Raw genomic sequence first — 26075 nt, forward strand, 5'->3', positions numbered from 1 at the left:
ACTGCCTGGGTCCAAGTATGAAATGCTGCCCCCCCCCCCCCAAAGCCACCCACATCCATTATTTTACATAAATATAAAATGTAGAAAATATTATATTAAGTGTTATCTTCTTCCATAACTCACCACCGGACCGGTCAACCAAACACCCGCTGTCTGTCCTCAGTCCTCCTGTCACTCCCGTGCCTCCTGCGCCCACCACCCTAGAAGATCCAGCCTGCCCTGCATGAGAGGGAGTGCGCCGATGTGTGACGTCATTGCGCACACCACGATCACACAAAGGACGTTCCCCGGAGGATATAATCCGCCTCCTCATACTCATCAGTTTGCACTGCAGGCAGCAGTATGAGATGGGGAAATGCCGCCCGTAACGTGCCGCAAACTGATCACACACAAAACTGCTGGAAAAAAAAAGTATTGGGAGTCAATTTGCCGCCCCTCTCCAAGTGCTGCCTGGGTCCAATGGACCCAGTGGGACCCACGGTAGGGCCGGCCCTGAGCACAGTAGATACTTCTTGATAAGTAAGAGTCTGCATATCTGCTTCCATTATTCCAAAAGTAGGGGGTTGACTCTTCATTTTAGGATCGTGAGCAGAGCCATGCATATTATTCCTTTATGGAACATTATGGCCAAATGTACACCCAGAACCGCTGGATTAAAGTACAAATGCTGCCTTATATTATAGAGCCATTTATCCTAAACTGAACACAGCTGTTTCAGGCTTGTCAACAATTATCCATGTAATTTATAGAAACAATGGCTTCTATAAAGTAGGACTTGGAAAGCAACAAGTTTAGTAGAGGGCTTTCTGGTTCCTTTCACCCCACCTCTCCAACCAGCTAAGATAACGTATCTGGTAATAAGCTCCATGACTAGCAAAAGGAAGGCTTTGAGGGGCATTCCACTTTAAAAGCAACCTAGTCTTCTGATAGAATACATTTTAAGATGGTGGATCACCTCAGGCTGCCTGAAGTGTTCTTCAGTGGGATTGTGGTCCAGAATGTTATGTGCTTGAAAAAATATGTCTTCCTCCAAACAAAAGGAGTTGGCAGTTCTACCTCTGTTGTGTTGTAATAAGGTTATTGTTATTTTGTATTTTTTGCATAGCCTTCTGATTGGGTTCTTTGCTGAATATTGTGTGACCTTCTTAATGATGAGAAGTGTGCATGTGTGGTTACTACGTTTCTCAATTAGAATCAGGATCAGCTACAACTGTCAGGGACTTTCCAACTATCGAAGTGTTCATTGACTACCACTCCCTGAGTGCAACCCTAAACTGTCCAATTCTTTTCTAAAGCCTCGTACACACGCAACGAATTTCCGCCGACCGGTCTTCCGTCTTTTGTCCAGAGTGGTGTCTGTTGGTTGGAATGTGCTCTAGACTGCACCCGAATTTTGTCGACCGACAAAAGATGACGTCACTGCATCCGACGCTACAAAAGAGGAAGTGAGTTTTTGGCCGTGACCCTTCCAGGCATCTTGCGCTGATTTCGGTAGCATTTGTTTGGTTAACGACATTTTGCTAGTTTTCTTGACAAAATTCTTCCGGGTCGTTATTTGCTTCCGATCATGCGTGTTCCGATTTTAGATTTTTGTCTGACGAAATCTGTACTGACTGCTGGAAAATCGGACGTTGTGTTGATGGTCGACAAAAATGATATAGCCTGCACACCAGAATTTTTTCGGCCGAAAAGTTGGAGTCGGTTGTCGGAAGCATCATACTAACAAGCCGAAAATTGGAAGATCGGTCGTCGACGAATTTTCCCGGCCGAATTTATACTCGTGTGTACGGGGCTTTAGCATCACAATGGGCAGCCCGGTTGGGTGTAATCAGTCTCCTTATGGTCTGACTAAAGCTGGATACACACTATACAATTTTCTTTAGATTTTTTCCTTTAGACTTACCAATGCCATATAATATGAGGTCAGACCTAAACACTTTCAATCTGTATGCAATCAGGCCGGCCCTTGCACTACATAGTTGAAGGTAAATCTAATGGAAATCTACCAACAAAAGTTATATAGGGTGTATCCAGCTTTACTTTCATTCTTTGTCTTCCAACTTTTCCACATAGGTGGACTCTAGCTCCTGAAATATTCTACTCTGCTGGAGGACACAGCTGTTTCCACTACCTATCTAGGATCATTAAACTGCCCTGTTAAATAACCCATCCTGGCTTACGCAGTCATGTGACTGCACAGATCACTGCCTCGCAGAAGATACGCATTCTTGGTTTCCTGAAAAAAAGAGGAAAAAAATTCCTGTATCGCTGTCATTAACATCCTGACAGTGAGATCTATGGAGCTCTGCTGAATACATTTTAAACTGCAATAAATCTGAACACGCTGCTAAAATTAATGATCTCTTCTGGGGTTAAAATCTCTGTATATTGATTTTAATAAAGACGGTTGTTTATATTATTGGAGAGCGGCAGAGCCAAAGTGCCTGTCACTGCAGGAGAGTTTATGCTATGTGGATTGTTCTGTAACCGATTTCTCAGAATTATTCCTGTCTGTTTTTTAACTTATACTGGATTCCAGACAGAGCCTGTCCACAGGTCTCTGGGAAGCTGCTGATCCAGGCAAGTTCTCTCTTCTCTATTCCAGACTGTTGTGACTTGCGAGCTCCTAACTGCCAAGGAACTACCAGCCCCATCAGATCTGCAGATTTTGTTTACATCTACACTAATAGTGGTCCATATAGTCCTTTTAAAGGATAAGTGGCAGACCTGCACAAAGGTCTTGCTGCTTCCATAACAACACTAGGTAGTAAGTGACTGTGTTGTAAGTCTTTGGCAGAAACAACAATGGATCAGTGAAAAAATCATCATTTTACCATCTACAATCGCTAAATACCTAAAAGCGATCAGAGCAAAATAATATAACATTGGCTGCTCTATAAATGTTACTGAGGAAATGGAAAGCTCAGAGGTTCTGTCGCTAAAACTTAGCGGTTAATTTAAAGGGCTCTCTGCGAACAGTGGTGTAGCGTGGGTGAGGCAGGAGAGAGAAGAAAAAGATCCTCAAAGTGCAGACAGTTTACAGGTTTATTGGGTGCAATAAAATACAAGGGGCAACTCACATGGGGTAAAGTAAAACAAGCTCATCAGTAAGGGGAGTCCGGGATGTCAGCGTTGTATGTCCTTGATGTGGACCACCAGGGTCCGCTGCAGCATGGAGGAGGCCAGGCAGAAGTCCTCAGGTTGAAAACCGAGCAGAGGGGATGAAGCTGGCCACGGCGTTGACCGCAACGTGTGCAGATTTTGCATCGCACTGCTTCGTCCAGTGGGTGGGGTCACTAGGGCAGTTGCCCATGGTGCATAATTCTTGGGCGAATGATTCTTGGGGCACATAACTAGGGAGGATTCAGGGGGAGAAGAGGCGGGAAATCACTCTGTGTGTGGTCATGTTTGGTAGTGACAGCAGCCCATTCCTTCCTCTTTTTTCCTCTTCCTGGGCTATGGTCTGGCTGAGCAGTTCTAGGTTGGAGCAGGCGGAGCTAAGTGAATGTGGGGCGTGCTCCCACGAGTGCGTGGCAGTGAAATACTTGCCTTGCCCCAGATGCTGGCAACCCATGCTAAGCCTAATGCCTGCAAATCAACACTGCTGTTAGGTAACATCACAGAGCCGGTCCAGGCTCTGCAGCGATCTTAACAATAATGTTGGGATCCACCCAGATGCCTGGCCGGCAAATGACTCTTCTACCCTGTAATGGAACCGTGACCCACACTGCGTTTGTGGGCTTCCATCAGTATACGGCTTCCTCCAGTCTTGAACATAGATATCAGATATTCTAGCCGCCCCTCATACAAAGCTAGCCGATAACTTAACTTGTATAAGTTCTGGAACCAACTACTTTATTGAACAGTCCTATTCCTGGAACCCTGTAGCTGTTGCGGGTGCTGGGCAGAGGTTGGTAGCACTCTGCCCTGTTGCCAGCACTTTTGCTGAGGACTTCACATAATCCACTCCGGCTGACTGTTGGGGAGGGAGACCGGCTTCCTCCGCTCCCAGACTGTGGATCTCTCACTGGAGAGGAAGGATTACCACTTTCTTCTCTGAACTGGGTAGCTGCCGTTGGGGAGTGACCGTCTCCTCTGCTCTGATTGATTGTTTGGAAGGGAGGACAACAACCTTCTCTCTCTTCTGCCCCTGGATCCTGATCTGCTGCTGGGAAGTGATCACCACCTTCTCACCCTGGGCCTCTGGAACTGCCACAGGTGTGGGGCAGAGGTCTTGGACCCTCTGTCCAGTTGTCAGCGCTTCAGGTGGAGACGTTTCTTAGAACTCCACACATGCTGCTGACAGGAAATCCCATGTCCCTGTCAGTGGTGTAGGAGAAAGGCCAGCTGCCTCTTCTCTCAGGGAGGCTAAAGCTGCTGTTGGTGTTGGGCAGAGCTCAGTGATGTTTGGCCCTGATGCCAGCTCTTCTGAAGGAGGCTCACCAGGTTGTTCTCCCTTGGCAGAAGAATCTATTAAATCCCCAATCTCTTGAATTGCTGAAAGTCCAGGGCATGGGCAGGTGGTCCTTGGGCCCAGCGCCAACACTTTGGCAGGTGACCTATCATCCTCCGATGAAAAGTCAAATAAATCTGTGATCTGTGGCTGGGGAATGAGGACGGCTTCCTCTTCTCCCTAGCCCTTGATTTGCAGCTGGGAAGATGAGCTGGCTGCTCCATCTCCCGTACCTTTATCCAGCTCCTGCCACCAATGTGACCGGACCACGACCCACACTACGTTTGTGAGCCTCCGTCAGTGTACGGCTTCCTTCAGTCTTGAACATAGATATCAGATATTTTAGCCGCCCCCCATACAAAGCTAGCCGACAACTTAACTATATGTATAAGTTCTGGAACCAACTACTTAATTGAACAGTCTCACACAGAATATATACAGCATGGACATCCCCCCTCCTGATCAGATTACCCCACCACAGCAGGTGCCTAATTACATTATCATATGCAGATGAAATTGTGTACAGAAATATAATTACCCTGAACTAATTATCTAAAGAACAACCAACACAAACAGTTTTCTACTTTTCTACCAGTAACTAATAGCTGACAATGATTCAATCAACTTGAGCCAATTAACTAAGCAGACTGCCGTCCTCGAGCTCCTGAATTACAATACACATTATCATAAGTGTCAACACAGAACCCCCAGTAGGTAACAGGGGAGTAAATCAGAATATTCAACAATGTCTGGAAGACAGGTGGTTGAGTTGATGATATTAGCATCTGCTATGAGTCTTACCGTCTTGGGGAGACATGGACTTGAATCCAAAGTAACATTACTCCAAGGGCCCTACTTATAGTGTCTGTCTTTCATTCCCAGTGACGGTGAGCACTGTCCCATACCCTATCAGTAAGCCACTGAGAGCCTGAGCCAATCTCTTCTGGCCACTCCACAGCCAGGCACTCCAGTGAGCTCTGGAGGGGCAGAGCACAGAGCTAGTAAATGATTGTCATCGGCTCTCTGCTCACTGAAGTACAAGAACCGAGTGATCAGTGGACTTTGATCGCTTGGTTATCGGTCTTGGAGGTTATGGGGGTCAGATGCAGCTTTGGATAAATCCTGCTTCACCTAGGTGAGTATGAATGTTCGTTTTTTTTTTTTTTTAACAACCGACGCTTCTCTTATAAACAAAGAAAAAAAGTTTAACAAGTTCAACTACTCAGACTCCAGAAGTTTTGGTATGGAGCAGCCATTCTCAACCTTTTAAACAAATGGGAACCCTTGAAATAACGTTCAGGTCTCAGGGTACCCCTGTAACTAATTATTATACCTACAGGCAGTACCCAGATATACAGGAGTCTGTGGCAAATGTATAGAAGCCCTGGTATAATAAGAAAATCACTGACCACATATAATGAACATGGAACTGACTCCACCATAGCTAACACAGTATTGGTTTTCCAATATGTGAATCACTTTTTGTGATTGGGTTATGTGTAACATTGGGGGAGATTTACTAAAACTTGTGCACACAGAATCAGGTGCAGCTGTGCATAGTAACCAATCAGCTTCTAACTTTAGCTTGTTCAATTAAGCTTTGACAATAGAACCTGGAAGCTGATTGGTTGCTATGCACAGCCTCACCAGATTTTGTGTGCTCCAGTTTTAGTAAATCCCCCCATTGCATGGAGGTAAAGGTGGAGGGCCGATGATTGACAGAATTATGATAATTAACACACTAAATGTAATGTTAACCCTTAGTAAGCCGTTCTGTGTGTTTTCAATTCTTTCCTTCCTACACTGCCGCTTTAAGAAGCTTTGTGTTTTTCTCAAGGAAATGTGGAAAAGGTTGTAATCCAGAAGTACCCCAAAGCCATTTAATCCCATCTCAGCTCTAAGACGCTGGCAGTCGGCCCTCCCCAAAGCCTTCAAAGTGGCAAAGTGGAAAAAGACGCTGGAATTTGGTGTTAAACACACAAACGGGGCAACGTCCTCTAAGAGGAGGAACATTGTCGTTTTTATGAAAATTTTGAGGAGAGTTAGGAATTTTAAACAGGAAGTCCAGATCTCATAAAAACCTTCTTTTATTTCTTTTTCTTTTCCTTTTTTTGCACTACTGTATATTATAAATTCCGGGCCTGTTTATAGATGGTTGATTGATCTCAATCTTACATCCATCCACTGGAAATTGTAAGTATATGCCAGGTCAGAGGATTTGATGCACCTTCTTTGAGCATTGCAAAGGTGTTGTATACCTGATTTTTTTCTCTAAGGCCCCTTTCACATGGGCGATCCGATCCGGTCCGCCTGCCAGTTTTTCAGGTGAACCGGATCGGATGCTCCATGCAGCCCTATGGACAGTGGTGTATTTTGGTTTTGTGCTGCCCTAGGCAAAACAAAAATTCCCCCTCCTAAGTAAATTTGCCCCACTCTTTCCTTTTTAACGGATGTGACTCCCTCCAAAATTGAAGGACTACAAGTCCCAGCGAGGACCCCTGAGATCTCACGAGGGGTGGGGGTGAGAGGGAGTGGGAGAGAGGGGGGGGTGAGACAGAGAGCGAAAGAGGGGTGGATGAGAGAGAGAGGGGGGGTGAGAGAGAGAGGGGGATAAGAGAGGAGGGGGAATAAGAGAGAGAGAGGGGGGAAAAGAGAGAGAGGGGGGTGAGAGAGGCAGCTCTAGCAACCAGTGGCCAATAGTCTCAGGTGGAGGGGGGAGGCTTTTTTGCTGCCCCCCCCCCCTGCAAAGTGCCGCCCTAGGCCTGGGCCTTGTCGGCCTAGGCCAAAATACAGCACTGCCTATGGAGCAGCAGATTTCAGTGGAGACATCTCTGCTGACACCCGCTACTATCCGATCCGATCCTGTCCGTGAAATCTGGACGGATGGAAACCCTATTTTCCATCCATCTGGAGGATCGGATCAGATAAGATCGGATGAAAACGGACAGGTGGTCTGTTCTCATCCAATCTCTCATAGAGGAGAGTGGGGATCTGACAGCTCCATCTCTGCAAAGTAAGCAGAGATGGAGCTGTCATCCGCCTGCTCAGCAGGGATCAGCGGATCGATCCCCGCTGAGCAAAACTGAGTCCGTAGGGCGCACCGCCGTGTGAAAGGGGCCTAACGGATGCAAGTCCACCAACACATACTATGCGGTTGATTTACTAAAGACAAATAGACTATGCACTTTGCAAGTGCAGTTGCTCCAGAGGTAAGTAAGTGAGATGAAGCTTCACTTTGCAAAGAATACCCAATAACATGCAAGGAAAATGCATGTAATTTCATTTTTGCTTGCACATGATTGGATGATGGAAGTCAGCAGAGCTCTCCCTCATTTACTAAGCTCTGGAGCAAATTCCCTTGCAGAGTGCTCAGTCTGTTTGTGTTTAGTAAATCAACCCCATTGACTCTGTGAAGGCTTCCTCCAGTGCACATGCACAGTTGATATGTACTCTGCCAACGCTAAGTCCAGAAAAGGAACATACGGCTCTTCCCTCCCTTTAAATTTCCGTATCGCTCGGAGAGCTCTGCCCACAACCCACAGGGAAAGGACAAGCAGGTAGATTTAGCGGTCATGTGATTGCATAGGAAAATGTAAAAATAAAGGTATTTTATGGGGATTTTTAATTGATTAAATAGCAGAGATTAAATAAACAATTATTTAGGTACAATTTGGGACTTGGTTTGGATGTTGCCTTTCCTTCTACTCTAATTTTCAAAAGAATCGGTCTACCTCTATATATTGAGAGCTCTGAATCATTGGGCCTCCCTGTATTCCATGGTGTAGTACGCAAACACAAAATTAAACACCCAGTGCAATAAAAAAGTGAGTACACAACAGTAAAAGTACACATGGTATATTACATGGTTTACATCCAAAGAGGAAAGACCCCAGCCCTGATCCTCCAGGGCACAAGACCCTTGACAGGTACTGGGGCACTCATGGTCCACCTGGCTGAAACCAAGCAGACCTTATTCTTCAGGGGACTTGCCGAAGCAAGGTCTACCCAAGTACTAGTTGGGGCTCTCCCGAAGGAAAACCCCACGGGAGGGGGAGAACCTGACCATAAGGCCACATGCCCTTCCCCTCTAGATTTTCAGGGCAGGTTCCAGGACCTACACCCTACTAGTCCGGAGTGAGTAAGTGCTACAAGCTGTGCAAAGTGCAAAAACAACATACAGAGCCATCCACAACTCTTCTCTGATCTACATCACCAAATTTGTCTCCAAATATCACCCAAACTGTTCTATCCACTCCTCCCAAGACCTCCTGCTCTCAAGCTCTCTTGTCTCTTTCTCCCATGCTCATCTCCAGGACTTCTCCAGAGCCTTTTCCATTTTCTGGAACTCTCTACCTTAGCCTATTTCCCACTCTGGCTGCCTTAAGGCGATCCCTGAAAACTCAGGGAAGCCCATCACACCTCTAGAACAATGTTGTGTTGTTCTCAAGCCAAAAAATGGGATTCTGTAGGCAAAAGCATATATTAAAACAATTATATTTGTTTTACAAGTTTGGTACAATGCAGTATATTCAGAATATATGGAAAAAACACATAGATATTGCAGTGGCGGCCGGTGCCGCTAGTTCCAACTTATACTTGAGTCTAATAGGTGATTCCGTTGTTTGAACTGTGGAGACATCCGGAGGGGATGTGAGTCAAAACAGACGGTTTTTGACGCGTTTCGGCTGTAGGAATTTTTTAGCCTTGACCTTGACACTTCCTCCAGCTTCTCCTCACTTCCTCCAGCTTTTCCCTCCAGTTATAATCTTTTGTACCACTTTCCGCCCTATTAGATTGTAAGCTCTTATGAGCAGGGCCCTCTTAACCCTCTTGTATTTTAAAGTATTGTAACTGTACTGTCTCCCTTTATATTGTAAAGCTGTGTGCAAACTGTTGGCACTATATAAATCCTGTATTATAATAAAAAAGAAGGGGTGCAAAGTGCAAGACAATGGCTGGCCTTCTGGCTGGTATGGGAATTTCTCTTGTTCCAGCCAAAAGGCCCCATCCAGGAGGCCGGTGTTGTCCCAACGTGAATTTTTCTGGCATCCCTGGACTACCATTCCAGGAGCACGAGCACTGCCGGCTACTAATGCTAGGTAGATGAGAAAAAAAACAAACACTCAGAACAACTTGTTGTCTTACTCTGCTATGGTTTGAGATCTCTGGGAGCCACTGGGAGACGTACTGTGTCCATGCCCCACCATTAACAACTGTGACATGCTGAGGAGTGGTAGCAAGATTTTATTTTTTATTTTTAGAATTCCTCCACAAATTAGGATTTGCTAGACCGATGAAAAATTCAGCTGGCTGTTTTTGGGTTTTATATCCCATTATTGGTGTTCGTATTGTGTCATGGCATCTGGACCTCCAGTGACAGAGTTTCTTCTTCTTTGTACAAATATGGGCAAAGTTTTCCATTTTGCTTTGGCTGCTGAGCTCCCCTCGGATAATGAAGTTTCTGTCTCTTCCTCCTACAATCAACAGTGCCATTGTCTTGGGTAACGCAGTCTGCCCTTTCTCTTCACAGGTCAAGTTAAGTTAAAGGTCATCTCGTAATCCTAAATCTTAAAAACACAACCGACTGTAAATCCCTTCCTATGAGCAGATCCTTTAAAAAGAACTGTGCCCAAATTTAAAGATAAATTCCGGGTTAAAAGCCAAATACGCAACAAAACTACACACATGTGTCTTACCTGCAAAAGTATCTGTATTCTGTTCAGCCAGCCTTATAATCTTTGTACCCCTGCCAAACAGCTCAGCTTGGTCAAGGATCTAGATCATGGGTGTCCAACCTTTTGGCTTCTCTGGGCCACATTGAGTGTAGAGAAATTTTCTCGGGCCACATATAAAATATATACTATAGTTAAGGTATATAAGTAATAAAATGCCGCCCTCCCATGCTGCCCCCCCAGCACTAATTTAACACAACTAGTGGATGATCCCCTCCGAGGCAGCCTCTGTGTCCGTGCCCCCGACTCAACTTCCTTCCTCCCCAGCAAAAAAAAAAAGTTGTCAGGGGGCAGTGGGCCGAATTGCCTGCGGTTCTGGGCCGCATGCGGCCCCCGGGCCGCAGGTTGGGCATGCCTGATATAGATAATCTGGATTGCAGCTAAGCAGCACAGCTTGGTCACCAACCTGCTCTTTGCCTGCTGACTGGCCAGAAGAGGACCAACGGTATGAGGCCACTGCTTTGTTTAATTTACTCTCTTCTCCTGTCAGCAAGCTCCAAGTGTTATATTGACAACACAAAGCCTTATAGGTTTTCTACAAACAGAAAAGCTGTAGCTTTGCACTTTCAGGCTATCTCTCCAATTCAAAATCTGTACAGTGCTATACTAAGCAGGGGGGAGGGAAGCTTTGAATTAATCACTCCTCTGATTATTCTGGATTTTTTTTTCCAGCGACGCAGTTAGGATTAGCCTGGTATACCAAAAGGCAATCTACACTTCCACCTGCTGGCTGGAAGTTGTAAATATGACCTAATCATACGAAATATTTCATATTTACCTGATTTAAAAAGGCAAAATATTTTAAATATATTATTTTAAAACATAATTTCTAGATACAAAATACATTAAAAAGCACTATACAATCCCTTTATCACCTGGTTTTAGCTTTAAAATTTGGGGGATTGTTTTAAATTTATGGGAAGCTGAAATGACCAAAATGTAAACAGTCTAAGGGCTCTTTCACACCGGCGATCCGATCAGATCCGCCTGTCAGTTTTTTAGGCGGATCTGATCAGAACCTCCATGCAGCTCTATGGGGCAGCGGATGTCAGTGGAGACACCTCCGCTGACACCCACTGCCATCCGTATCCGATCCTGTGCGTGAAATCTGGATGGATGGAATGTTCAGGGATCGGATTGGATCGGATGAGAGCGGACAGACGGTCCGCTCTCATCCGATCCCCCATAGAGAGCAGCGGGAGCTGTGACACCTCCCTCTCCGTACACAGTGCGGAGACGGAGCTGTCATCCGCCGGCTCGACAGGGATCGGCGGATCGATCCCGCTGAGCAGCACGGATCCGCCTACGGAGGGGGACCGTGTGAAAGAGCCCTAAGACTTTTATCTTTTTGCTTTACAATGAGAGAGCAGCTGATATTCAAACCCAGTGCCAGGCACACTTACAGACTATGAGGCTGATTTACAAAAACTGGAGAATGCAAAATCTGTTGCAGCTGTGCATGGTAGCCAATCAGCTTCTAACTTCAGCTTGTTCAATAAGGCCCCTTTCACACTGTCCATCCTTCGGACAGACTCCGTTTATCTCAGCGGGGGATCGACCCGCCGATCCCCCGCTGAGCAGAAGGATGACAGCTGTTTCCCGCGCTGTGTGCGGAGACACAGCTGTCAGTTCCCCATGCATCTCTATGGGGGAATCGGATGGGAACGGTCCGTCGGTTGCGCTGGACGGATGGAAAATATTTGTTTCCATCCGTCCAGATTTGACGGATCGGATCGGATGTCAGCGGACATGTCTCCACTGACATCCGATGCCCCATAAGGATGCATGGGGGGACCGTTCAGATCCGCCAAAAAAACGGACAGGCAGATCTGAACGGTCCGCCTGTGTGAAAGAGCCCTTAAGCTTTGACAATAAAACCCAGAAGCTTATTGGTTTCTATGCACAGCTGCACCAGATTTTAAACTCTCCAGTATTAGTCAATTATCCCCTATGTATCTATCACAACCACCTGCCAATGGGTCAACAGACATAGGGGAAGGGATGCAGAGTGAACAAGCCCTTAAAGCAAACAATGACAAAGTAACAGGTTCACTGTAGTCCCCTTCACTCCCCAGCAACATATACACTACATGACTAAAGGTATGATAATACTTCTCCCAGTTATTGAGGCTTTTCAAAAGAAGGCTGTCATGGCCACAAAGGGGATGAGGCTCTATGTTAATGTCTATGTTAGCTGTCCATGAAGGTTGTACTGGTGTGATGTATAGGTGATCAGAACCTCTGGCCATAGGGAGTACTTACTTTTCCTTTGCTTCCCTGCTGCTCCGTTCAGTGCTAGGAGCCAAAGGAAATTGGATACTAGCCCATTACCGTTATGGATAAACATATGATTCACTCCATAGTGCTTGACCAGTTGGCATTGTTACATGTGAAATCCATAGTCCCGTATAAAGTTGCAACTTCAGCAATCTGTAGCTTGAACACATAACCTTCCTTTTGCTCTTGGCCCCTGAGCTAAATAACAGTGGAGTGAAACCGAGGTAAGGATATGTGTCCATCTGGACCTGGATTAAAGTCAACTTGTGCCCCATATAGTGGAAAGCACAGGTTCACAGATTCTTACATCTGTTGGAGGGATCACCTATTTCCTGAGTCTGTGGTCATTTTAATTGGGTCCCACTCTCATAATATAGAGAATGCTAGGGGAGGGACGGACACCACAAGGTGTGTAACGTCACCCATGCCTCCAAAATGTGCTTGACCAGATCCTGAAGGAATTGCAATTTGCATTCTCAAGAGATATGAGAAGCTAAAGGTGATGGTCTGCCAAACTAAACCTAATTCCATATTATCCCTTTCCCTAAATACTAGCTGGGTATGAATAAACATGTACAGTCAATGGTGTATTTAGGTTTTGTGCTGCCCTAGGCCTGACTAAGTTTGTGCCCCCCTAATTTAAATATGACCCACCCCTTCCTGTAAAGGCCACACCCTTCCGGTTTATGGCCCGCCCTGTCATCTGTACACCACAGACCCCAACCAAAGTCTATCTGTGCCCATCAGCATAGCCTTATCAGTTCCCATAAGTTCAGCCTCATCAGTGCCCATCAGTACCGCCTCATTACTGCCCATCAATGCAGCCTCATCAGTGCAGCATATCAGTGTGGCCTCATCAGTGGCCATCAGCACAGCCCCATCAGTGGCCATCAGTACAGCCCTATCAGTGGCCACCAGTGTAGCCTATCAGTGCCTATTAGTGCAGCCTATCACTGTGACTGCTTTATGGGGGTGCCATACTGATTTGCCTCCTGGACCCTGCCCTCTGGCCCAATTCACCCCATAATACTGGCACTAAACTAAAAGTGTAGCGCAAGCCGGCGGGGACCCTTTTCGCGCAGGAGCCGGGAGGAGGCTGGCTTTGTTCATGTGGTGTGCAGCTTTTTTGCTGCCCCCCTGCAAAGTGCCACCCTAGGCCTGGGCCTTGTTGGCCTAGGCCAAGATACAGCACTGTGTACAGTACATCACTCCATAGTGCTTGACCATATGGCACTGTCACATGTGAAGTCCATAGTCCTGTGTAAGTTGCAATTTCAGTGACCTGTAGCTTGAACACATGACCTTCCTTTTGCTCTCGGCCACAGAGCTAAATGGCAGAGGAGTGAAAGCAAGGTCAGTATATGTGCCCATGGAGATCTACATTAAAGTCAACTTGTGTCCTATACAGTGGAAGGCACAGGTTGACAAATTCTTACATCTCTTCGGTCTCTGTTGGTGAGATCACCTAATTTCCTTGTTCCGTTGTAAATATAATGGGGCCCCTCTCTAATAATATGGAGAATGCTGGGGGTTGGAGATACCACAAGGTGGACCAAGTCACCCATACCTCCAAGACCGGATCCTTCAGGAATTGTAATCTCCACCCTCACTAAAGGCAATGGCCCACCAAAAGTCACCCAGCTTCTATAATATCCCTTTTGGGCGGACTGTCCCTCTAACAGCAGTTGCTACAAAAATCTCAAACTCCTGTTCAGAGCACAAAGTGTTACTTCTTCTTCCCACTCTCCTGTGACTTGGGATCTTTCCATCTGTTTAAAGTTTTCTTAGCCTACAAAGTGATTTTCCAGAAGTGGATATTTGTGCAGCCAGTGAAAGGCTGTGAGAGACGTGTGTATATATTATGTGTACTGTATGTATAATATTGCTGTAATTTAAACCGCCACCTCCGTAGCACCTCTATTACTCCCATCCTGGGTATCTGCCTTCTAAGATCAGAGCAGGAATTAGCGCCTGTGCATTGTCAGTCGGTAGAAAGTGACAGTAGGTGTCCAACGATAACCGTACAGAAGATGATTGAGCCAGACTGGGTGCCGCTAACACATGGGAATTTGGTACTATCTGAGTGACTAGAGGTCTAGGATGGAACTATTGATACTTGAAGATCCCCATGTAGGTTTATGTGTATAAAATGAATGATTAGGTCGTAAGTTTTGAAATTAGTCTCAAACAGACCCCAACTGAGCAACTTTTTCCCTGCCTTTAATGGCTAGTTTCCACTGAGCTTTCTAGTACGGTTCGGTTCGGTACGGTACGCTATTTATGCCGTTTCCATTGTGAATGGTACCCTAATTCAGAACCGTACCGTACCACTTTTTTGGTACCCTTTCGTTGGGGTACCAAGCACATTTGTACCGTACCAACAGGGTGGAGCTACACTCTGCAGAACTTTGATTGGTTGACAGAGAATCGTCTATCACAGCTTTCCTGCTACACCACGCCTATCATGAAAGGGTACTATTGGCAGTGGAAATGCAATGTGTACCGTTCTGAACCGTACCGTACCGTACCGTACCACTCAGTGGAAACGAGGCATTATATTTACCTCTTTTATCACTCTTTGGGTTGTGTCATCCACATCCTTGAATCTGTTTGGCAACTACAGTTACCAGCATCCCCTTTCAGCCAGTAGCCCTGTTTAGGTGTGGGACCCAAATCTTCAGTTTCTATTTTTGCAAATCGATTGGTCAAGTCATGGGCATCTGTACAAACCTGACATTGGAAATTGCCATTATTTTTGGGTACCCTGATGAGTATCCCCTAAGGCAGGGGTCTCCAATTGGATTGCATTGGCGCTTTTCCACTGCATGGAACCGCATGGTATGGTGTAGGAACGGTTCGGTACGGTACGGCGGCGCTTTTCCACTGCATGGAACCAAACGGTACGGCTCGTTTTTGTGCTTTTCCACTGCTGGTACCGCATGGTATGGTGTAGGAACAGTTCGGTACGGTACGGCGGCGCTTTTCCACTGCATGGAACTGAACGGTACGGCTCTCAAAAACACTACCACCTCGATTGTGGTTCCAAGAGGTACCATACCCGGTACCATATCCCACAATCCTTTGCATGCAGTCACTACTAGCCACTGATTGGTCAGAGAATCGTTGTTATCCCACCCACTTAACTTTAGTACTACTTTAGTGGAAAAGCAAACCATACCGTACCGTACCAAACCGTTCCAACACCGTACCATGCGGTACCAGCAGTGGAAAAGCAAACCAGGCCAAGCAGGGCCAAGCAGGGCCGAGTAGAGCCAAGCTGGTACTTGCAGTGGAAAAGTGCCAATAGTGTGTGAACTCTCAACTTTCCTTTTTTCCTGAGGGTGGCCTCCATCGTAATGAGTGGTGCCGAACTGAACCCAGTCTGGCCAGTGGCAATTTCAGTCACTCCTAGAAAATTTGCATCCAGCGCCCTGTTTGTTCTTGTGCTGATGACCATTTTACCTTCTTGGCTAAAAGGCACTTGCCTAGAAAATTCAAGGAGGAATTTAGGTAACAAAACAAGGTATTTAGGTAACAAAATAGGAGAATATGGCAAATATCTGCTTTGGAAGAAGGTGCAATATCAAGGATTCAAGATCCTCATGAACAGGATAGTGCAAGTTGATGTTATTTTAATATAGTTTAAAGATTCAGAGCAATAACTTAAAACATCTTCAGTGACGGTATTTTTTTCTTCAATGGATTTGCAGGATGCTTCTGACACCTTCTGTGCATTGATCTTCGGAAGTTGAGGAAGGAACGTTGAAGCATAGTAATAATACTCTTTGGACACCTAATGCCTTATTACACCAACCAATAACCCAGATCCAATTTCTGACTTGAAAATTGAAGTCAGCTATCTTGCGAGTAGCAAAATTAGCAATCTCCGCCAGTTGGCAATCCTCCATTTTTAAATTGCTTTACCTAAATCCAGGACAGATAATGTCATGATTTTGGAACGTTTGGCTTTCCTCTTGGAGGATAATAAACCTAAATGTCTTCAAATATGGGACAAATATATAGAGACTGACCTGGGATACTTACCACATTGACTCCTCTATATTATCCTCTTGATTATATTTATGTCACGTATAGTTAATTTAATTCTAGAGTTCTATGCATGCTATCTTTGTTGCCCCCATATCAAGGCACTTATCCCTATAGAGTGGGGCATTTGCTATCGTTCATAAGGCCAAACTGATGTTATATGTTAATAATTTAATTCCAGTTTGTATATTTCTACTATTTAGTAAAGAAGTAGAGTTCAGTAGGGGCAGGGGGCTGCCTCCTTTTTTGATTTGCTTACTAGTCTGTGAGAGGTCAAATCAAGCAGAAGTAAAATTAAGGTAAGTTACTACTTTTTATCAGTCTATGCAAGGGTGAGCATTTCATTTCTCAAAGGCAACATGAGAAAATGGGACTATTGAGGAGGGCCATATTAAATATGGTAAGGTAGCACCTTCTTGGGCCAAACTTACATGGAGACAGTAGAGCAGTCTTTCTATGGGCACCCCATGAGGGTATTTATATATTCCCACCACTGTTATTCATGCTTTTGGCATGTGATGTCCTTCTACAGCAAGGGGGTGTTAAGGTCGACTAGTGGGGGCATAGGCTCTGCCCCTTACTTTTGGTAATTTAGTTACATAGTTAGTCTGGTTAAAAAAAAAGTCCATCTTTGGTGTGGAGAGCGGGACTTGGCAACGCCTCCCTACATGCCCTCATCCACATCATATCCTTGTTGCCTACCTCCTATGGTCAGCAGCACCAGTTTCTCAGGGGGCATTGGCGCCCCTTCTATATGGCTGAAGCCACTCTAAAAAAGCGGAAGTGTGATTGACACTATCTTGGTAACCGGGGGACCAACAAGAAGCACAGCTGCCATCTTGTTGACTGGCTGGCCTGGATCCAGGAAGTTTTAATTTCCGATTGACCTCACATGGGCTGGACATGGGAACCCAAAGGGCCCAGGTCTGGTCTATGTTTTGAGAAAAAGTACTAAGTGTCATTTCTGTCTGTTGCCTTGTTCCTCTGCTATCTGCATGAGTCACTTCTGACTATGGTTATTCCAACACCAATCATTCTTGGGGGATGGTCCCACCCCTCTCCAGAAAGGTGGTTGACAGCCTTAGATGGGCATGCTTCCCTGTGAGACTGTATAGAGGACTACAACCCCTCCCATGTTTGATCCTAATTTGGTACAGTTGGCCTAAGGTACCGTTAACAGTATCATGTTTTATGTGCAATATATATGCAAGATCACAGCGCCCTTAAAGCGCATAAAAACTAGTTACCATTATTATGAATTCACATCAGTTTGTGGTATTAGAAGGCAGTGCGTTCCATTTTTTAACCACTTCACTCAAAATCAGGTACCTGTACATCATTTTGTTGAAGTGGTTGTATCACCCCGGTAACCTTTTTTAGGCTTTCATGTGATAACAACGGATGCAGCCAAATAGCAGCTCTGCCATTATCACAAGGAGCAGAAGACGTCCAACCCTCCCGCCGCCTTCCGCTGCTCCGCCCAGGTCTCCCGTCCCACCAGGAGACCCGAGCGACCAGCTGGCATGTCTGCCGGCTGGCCGGTGTCCCGAACAAAGCCGGAATCTGCTTCGATCAGGTCTCCGATGTAGTAACCAAGAAGCGACGTCACAACGTCACTTCCGGTTTACTCGGCAGCCAACGGCACCAATTTTGAAAAATCCCAGGTAATCAAAAATGCAGATTTTGGCGTTTTTAATACTTTGAAGTGTAAAGGAGAGATTTAAGGTCTTTTAGACTCCAGATCCCCCCATAAAGAGTACCTGTCACTGCCTATTACTGCCACAAGGGATGTTTACATTCCTTCTCACAGCAATAAAAGTGATCAGAATTTTTTTTAAAGGAACAGTGTGAAAATAATTAAAAAAAAATGTTTTAAAGCGCCCCCGGCCCTGCATGCTCGCGCACCAAAGAATATGCATATGTAAGTCGCGCCCGCAAATGTAAACAATGTTCAAATCACACATGTGAGGTATTGCCGTGATTGTTAGACCGAGAGCAATAATTGTCGCAAAATGCCTCCCTTGTAACTCTAAACAGGTAACCATTAAAATTGTTAAAGGAACAGAGTGAAAATAATAATAATTAAAAAAAAATGGTTTAAAGCGCCCCCGTCCCTGTGTGCTCTAAAATATTGCAACAACCGCTGTTTTATTCTCTAGGGTCTTTGTTAAAAAATTATATATGTTTGGGGGTTCTAAGGAATTTTCCAGCAATAAATACTGGTTTTACCTTGTAAACAACATGTGTCAAAAAAAGGCCTGGTCTTGAAGTAGTTAAAAGTCCTACTAGCTGCATTTTTTGTGCGATTTGGTAAAAACGTTCTTTACATTCTAGTCAATGAAAATGCACTGAAAATGCAATATACGTATTAATGCGTTTTTCAAGTCACGTGTCTAAATTTCCAACAAACACAGATACAACCCACAAAATAGACACAAGAAATCATGAAAATAAATAAGAAAACGCATGTAATATGCTTGCAAAATGCACAAAAACATGTTTCATTTTAAGGCCAAACATTAAACACGAGCTAAAACGTATTATGCGCATGCATGTTTTCTAATGCAATTGTGCAAACAGATCCTTGATTTTTTCCTGTATGTTGTGCCCCGTACCAGCCCGGGTCTCTGGGAGGAAAGGAGCCGGCCGTAGAATTTCGTGACTTTCTTTGTTATTGTGGAAGTCGGGGAGGGAGTTGCAGAATGCGTATTTTGCTTATGTAAAGCTGTAGGTATTTGTTTACATTGTTCCCCCTGTTATGTAGTGGGATGGCCCACAGCTCAGACCGCGGAAACTATTTCTAAATATTCCCAAGCTTTCAGACATTTATGCATTTAATTGTGGTTTATTATTAACGAATGGAACCGGCAAAATGTGAGATCGGCTGAAGACAACAGACATTCCTTCTATTTGTTTCTCCCTTTAATTCCCCTTTGTATTCATTATAGTACATAGTGTGCTGCTTTTCAGAATCGCCCGTCTACTGCCGGGGGTCTCCAGACTTTTCAGTATGAGGGCCACATTGTGTCATTTATGGATATTTGCAGGTCGTAAAAAAAAAAAAAAAAAAGCTTGAAAAAGACTGCCCATCAGAGTCCCCCCCTTACATCAGGGTCCCTATCAGAGTCCCCCCTAACATCAGTGTCTCCATCAGAGTTCCCCCTTACATCAGTGTCCCAATCAGAATCTCCCCTTACATCAGTGTCCCTATCAGAGTTCCCCTTACATCAGGGTCCCTATCAGAGTCCCCCCTTAAATCAGTGTCTCCATCACTGTCTTCCTTACATTAGGGACCCCATCAGAGTCCCCACTTACATCAGTGTCTGCATCAGTGTCCCCCTTACATCAGTGTCTCTACCAGAGTTTCCCTTACATCTGGGTCCCCATCAGAGTTCCCCCTTCCATCAGTGTCTCCATCAGAGTTCCCCCTTCCATCAATGTCTCCATCAGAGTTCCCCCTTACATCAGTGTCCCAATCAGAGTTCCCCCTTACATCAGTGTCCCTATCAAAGTTTTTCTTACATCAGGATCCCTATCAGAGCCCCCCCCCCTTAAATCAGGGTCCCCATCACTGTCTTCCTTAGATTAGGGAACCCATCAGAGTCCCTGCTTACATCAGTGTCTGCATCAGTGTCCCCCTTACATCAGTGTCTCTACCAGAGTTTCCCTTACATCTGGGTCCCCATCAGAGTTCCCCCTTCCATCAGTGTCTCCATCAGAGTTCCCCCTTCCATCAATGTCTCCATCAGAGTTCCCCCTTCCATCAATGTCTCCATCAGAGTTCCCCCTTACATCAGTGTCCCAATCAGAGTTCCCCCTTACATCAGTGTCCCTATCAAAGTTTTTCTTACATCAGGATCCCTATCAGAGCCCCCCCCCCTTAAATCAGGGTCCCCATCACTGTCTTCCTTAGATTAGGGAACCCATCAGAGTCCCTGCTTACATCAGTGTCTGCATCAGTGTCCCCCTTACATCTGTGTGTCTATCAGAGTTCCCCTTACACCAGGGTCCCCATCAGAGCCCCCCTCCCTTACATCAGTGTCCCCATCACAGTCCCCCTTCCATCAGTGTCCCCATCAGAGTCCCCCTTCCATCAGTGTCTCCATCAGAGTTCCCCCTTCCATCAGTGTCCCTATCAGAGTTTTTCTTACATCAGCATCCCTATCAGAGTCCACCCTTAAATCAGGGTCCACCTTCCATCAGTGTCTCCATCAGAGTTCCCCCTTACATCAGTGTCCCAATCAGAGTCCCCTCTTACATAAGTGTCCCTATCAGAGTTTTTCTTACACAAGATCCTATCAGAGTCCCCCCATAAATCAGGGTCCCCATCACTGTCTTCCTTACATTAGGGACCCTATCAGAGTCTTTGCTTACAGCAGTGTATGCCTCAGTGTCCCCCTTACATCAGTGTCTCTTTCAGAATTCCCCTTACATCAGGGTCCCCATCAGAGCCCCCCCCCCCCCTACATCAGTGTCCCCATCAGAGTGCCCCTTCCTTCAGTGTCCCCATCAGAGTGCCCCTTACATCAGTGTCCCAATCAGAGTTCCCCCTTACATCAGTGTCCCAATCAGAGTTCCCCCTTACATCAGTGTCCCTATCAGGATCTCCATCAGAGTCCTTCCTTACATCATGGTCCCCCTTACATCAATGTCCCCCATCAGAGTTCCTTTTACATCAGGGCCCCATCAGAATCCTCCTTACATCAGGGTCCCTATTAGAATCCCCCTTACATCAGGGGCCCCATCAGAATCCCCCTGACATCATTGGTTATTAGGATGCAGATGGCTGGATGGTTGTAATAATGCCCAATGAAAATCTATGGCTTTGTGTAACTAAAAAGCAGGCTTCATCCTGCTGGCTTGTATACAATTTTTGGGCAATTTTAAGGCATTTTGCCAAGGCACCCCCAATAATCCCTGAGGGCAACCCAAGAGTGTCTTGGCACCCTGGTTGAAAAATGCTGCTCTAGTAAATCACCATTTAACATTTCCATGTAAACATTCAAACAATATTCTACTGGGGTATGGTCCGCTTTCGGAAAGACCTGCTCATGAGAGTTTAAAACCTAAAAGAGGGAGCAAGTGATACAAAAGGTAATAACTGCCAGGGGATCAGTTGAGAAGGTCAAAGTCAAGTAGAAGTGGGACATGCTTCACTGAAGAAATTAATTTTTCAGGGATGATCAGTAGGTTGACAGAATAGGAGATAGCTGGACAGATTAGGGTAGGGAGCTCCAGAAGGAGGAGAGGCTCTGGAGAAGTCCTGGTGGTGATCATGGGAGGAGGTGACGAGGGGACTAGAGACAAGGAGGTCTTGGGAGGAACGAAGAGAACAACTTGGTTGGTATTTTGAGATGAGGTTGGTGATGTAGCTTGGGCCAGAGTTGTGGATTGCTTTGTATGTTCTTAGTATGTTCTTTGTATGTATGTCGTATTTTGAATTTTGTTTGTTGGTTGATAAGACGCCAGTGAGGAAGAGAAATAACAAAGGAATGGATTATGAGATGAGAAAGAGGGACCCCTTACAGCAAAAGTATGTAATAAAAAGACACACTCAAGCCATGACCCCAGTTAGGAGGACCTTGAAGAATGAATACCCATAAATGATCACAGCCCCATACACAACCAACTGGGATCCTCTGTGTGTTCTGGCACCTTTCTATCAGAACCAGCATTCACCTTTTTTCTGCAATTTGAGCTACAGTTGCTGTTCTATTGGATCTGATGACCCAGGCCGGCCTTTTCTTGCCACATGTATTAATGAGCCTTGGCCGCCCATGGACCACTTTTGGTAGATCCTGACCACTGCAGACTGGGAACACCCCATAAGAGCTGCAGGTTTCAAGTTGCTCTGACCCAATCATCTAGTTGTGACTTAGTATTTGACAAAGTCCTTCAAATCCTTACACTTGCCCATTTTTATTGCTTTCAACACATCAACTTCAGTAACAACATGTTCACTGCCTAATATATCCCATCCACTTTCAAGTGCCATAGTCACGTCATGAGTAATTCACTTTACCTGTCAGCAGTCCTAATATTATGGCTGATTGGCAGTGCCATCTTAAGAGCATTAAAGGGCCCCGGGCAATGCAATGCACTGGGGCCCTGCCTACACAATCACCCACTAGAATAAAAATGCCAATTATCGGTAAGGCGATATTTATTGGTACAGCAGTGCCAGGCTAATGACAGCTTCCAAGTTGGGCGGCTGGGACTGGTTTACACACACACACACACGGACGGGAGTCAGACTCGACTATCCTGTGTGCGCCTGTTTCTATGGAGGCAGACAGGCATTCCTGCAGTTGTGGGCTCCCCCTCCATGGCCCAAGTGGCCTGACAGCAGCGCAGGGCAGACGGGCGATTGCCACCTGCTAAGTTTGGTGGCGGGATGTACACGGGAATTGGGATTAATGCTGGGCTGGGTCGCTGGGCAGGTGGGGCCCTCTGGGCAAGTGGGGCCCCCGGGCAATTGCCCAGCGTGCCCATTCGGTAAGATGGCCCTGCTGATTGGTGTACATTGTGGACATAAATGGAAGTTCTTCTATTAAAGCAGATCTCCACCCTACCCCCCCCCCCCTTTTTAAGATGCTCACCTTCCCAGTGGATCCAGCATTGTCCTGCTGAGTTCTGCTGCTCTTATGCCCCCCGCTTGGTCCCATACTGCCATCTTGTTCTGTGGGGTCATTGGGAAGCTGCTGGCTCTTACAGGTTCAACCGGCGGCTTCCTGGTGACATGCTCCTCTCAATGAAGGACTGAAGGGTTTTCATAAAACCAGAGGGGGCCAATTTGCACAGCAGAGGGGGGGAGGGGTTAAGTGAGTACATATGTGTGTTTTAAGGGGTCAGTCCCTCCCCCACAGTTCAAGTATAGATGGAGTTTAGTGGTGGAGTCACCCACTGGCTTCTGTCTTTGAGTCTCCAGCAGTTATATCTCTCTGCCATAGCTCCTGGCTGGTTCTGTTCTCCTTGCAGTTTTGGATCTTTCCATCCTAATGCTTCATTCTTCTACTAGTGTAGCACTACTCCCTTAGGAGCTGCTGAATGCGGGTTCCCCTGGGTTACCATTAGCAACAATGAGACAGTTCATCATTTCCAGAGTGATTTTGGCTCAGTCAGAAAGCGGTCCGGTATCTTTGGTTTTATGTTTTATTTGGAACTTGGATAGGAGAAGGGAATGAGTGGAATACTCCAACTGAATAGAACTATGCACAATTGGCTGGGACGACTTGAATAAAGCTGACTAGCGCTGAGTAACGCTGAATGGATCTAGTCATGGCTAGGCCGCTGTTTCACTTTGCCCTTGGCCGTGAAGTATAATAAGCGAGCTTCCTGAGGTAACGATATCCTGAGGTAAACTGTACTGCTGAGGTAAACTGTACTGCTGAGGTAGACTGTACTGCTGAGGTAGACTGTACTGCTGAGGTAGACTGTACTGCTGAGGCAAACTACTGCTGAGGTAGACTGTACTGCTGAGGTAGACTGTACTGCTGAGGTAGACTGTACTGTTGAGGTAAACTGTACTGCTGAGGTAAACTGTACTGCTGAGGTAGACTGTAATGCTGAGGTAGACTGTACTGCTGAGGTAGACTGTACTGCTGAGGCAAACTACTGCTGAGGTAGACTGTACTGCTGAGGTAGACTGTACTGCTGAGGTAGACTGTACTGCTGAGGTAGACTGTACTGTTGAGGTAAACTGTACTGCTGAGGTAGACTGTACTGCTGAGGTAGACTGTACTGTTGAGGTAAACTGTACTGCTGAGGTAAACTGTACTGCTGAGGTAGACTGTACTGCTGAGGTAAACTGTACTGCTGAGGTAGACTGTACTGCTGAGGCAAACTACTGCTGAGGTAGACTGTACTGCTGAGGTAGACTGTACTGCTGAGGTAGACTGTACTGTTGAGGTAAACTGTACTGCTGAGGTAGACTGTACTGCTGAGGTAGACTGTACTGTTGAGGTAAACTGTACTGCTGAGGTAAACTGTACTGCTGAGGTAGACTGTAATGCTGAGGTAGACTGTACTGCTGAGGTAGACTGTACTGCTGAGGCAAACTACTGCTGAGGTAGACTGTACTGCTGAGGTAGACTGTACTGCTGAGGTAGACTGTACTGTTGAGGTAAACTGTACTGCTGAGGTAGACTGTACTGCTGAGGTAGACTGTACTGCTGAGGTAGACTGTACTGTTGAGGTAAACTGTACTGCTGAGGTAAACTGTACTGCTGAGGTAGACTGTAATGCTGAGGTAGACTGTACTGCTGAGGTAGACTGTACTGCTGAGGCAAACTACTGCTGAGGTAGACTGTACTGCTGAGGTAGACTGTACTGCTGAGGTAGACTGTACTGTTGAGGTAAACTGTACTGCTGAGGTAAACTGTACTGCTGAGGTAGACTGTACTGCTGAGGTAGACTGTACTGTTGAGGTAAACTGTACTGCTGAGGTAAACTGTACTGCTGAGGTAGACTGTACTGCTGAGGTAGACTGTACTGTTGAGGTAAACTGTACTGCTGAGGTAAACTGTACTGCTGAGGTAGACTGTACTGCTGAGGTAAACTGTACTGCTGAGGTAGACTGTACTGCTGAGGTAAACTGTACTGTTGAGGTAGACTGTACTGCTGAGGTAGACTGTACTGCTGAGGCAAACTACTGCTGAGGGAGACTGTACAGCTGAGGTAGACTGTACTGCTGAGGTAGACTGTACTGTTGAGGTAAACTGTACTGCTGAGGTAGACTGTACTGCTGAGGTAGACTGTACTGCTGAGGTAGACTGTACTGCTGAGGTAAGCTGTATTGCTGAGGTAGACTGTACTGCTGAACAACTTCAGGGCCCTTCCTGGCACCCCCTTTGTTTTTAATCTTCAGGGTTTACTACACGGAACCTCCTTTACTGATACACCCCTTGTGGGAGCTGGCTCCTTGATCCCCTGACTTCTCTGGAGTGGTCCCCACTCCTAGGCAGACCCTTACGCAGATCCCTCAGTACTCACGATGCTGTTTTTCCCAACAGATTCTGCCAACAGCTCCACTGGTCAGCACACTGGATCCTCTGCAGCCCAGCTCCACACCTGGTTCAACAGGCCGACCGCCTGAACCACCTTCCTCACACTTGCAGGAGGAGAGACAGCCGTCCACCTCCTCCTGGGACTTTGCTCCCGCCAAAAGACACCCTGTCACATGCTCCCTCAGGATTTATTCCCAATCCCAGGATGCATTGTGGCAATGCCCGCCCACTGGGACAGCCATAAACCCTGGTGTGTTACTGGTCAGGTTTCCTCCACTGTCCAACAAGCTCCCTCTTTGGATACAGTGGGGAGACTCCCTTAGACCCAATAAATCACACCTGGAAACATGTGACAAGCCAAACTAACAGATCAGGCTCTCCTGAGAAGCAGAAAAGAGCCACCAAATGTGTTTTCTTAGCACCTACCTAGGAGGGTGCTACACTAGTATAAAAAAAGATTACAGGAAAAGTCAGAACTACTCAGACCCGGGAACCCAACCAGATATCTCACCAACATAATTCGAGAGATAGATTGGTTGAAGTATATCTAATGCCTTTTTT

The 26075-nt window shown here is 46.0% G+C and overlaps 1 protein-coding gene across 1 annotated transcript in view; it reads left to right on the plus strand.

Moving 5' to 3' along the window:
- LOC309559991 (uncharacterized protein) overlaps positions 1–26075 on the plus strand; it is a 217167-nt gene that overhangs the window by 22916 nt on the left and 168176 nt on the right. The gene's annotated exons all lie outside the window — the stretch shown is intronic.

This window comes from Pelophylax lessonae (assembly GCF_965119305.1).
Source record: "Pelophylax lessonae genome assembly, chromosome: 7".
Taxonomy (NCBI): Eukaryota; Metazoa; Chordata; class Amphibia; order Anura; family Ranidae; genus Pelophylax; species Pelophylax lessonae.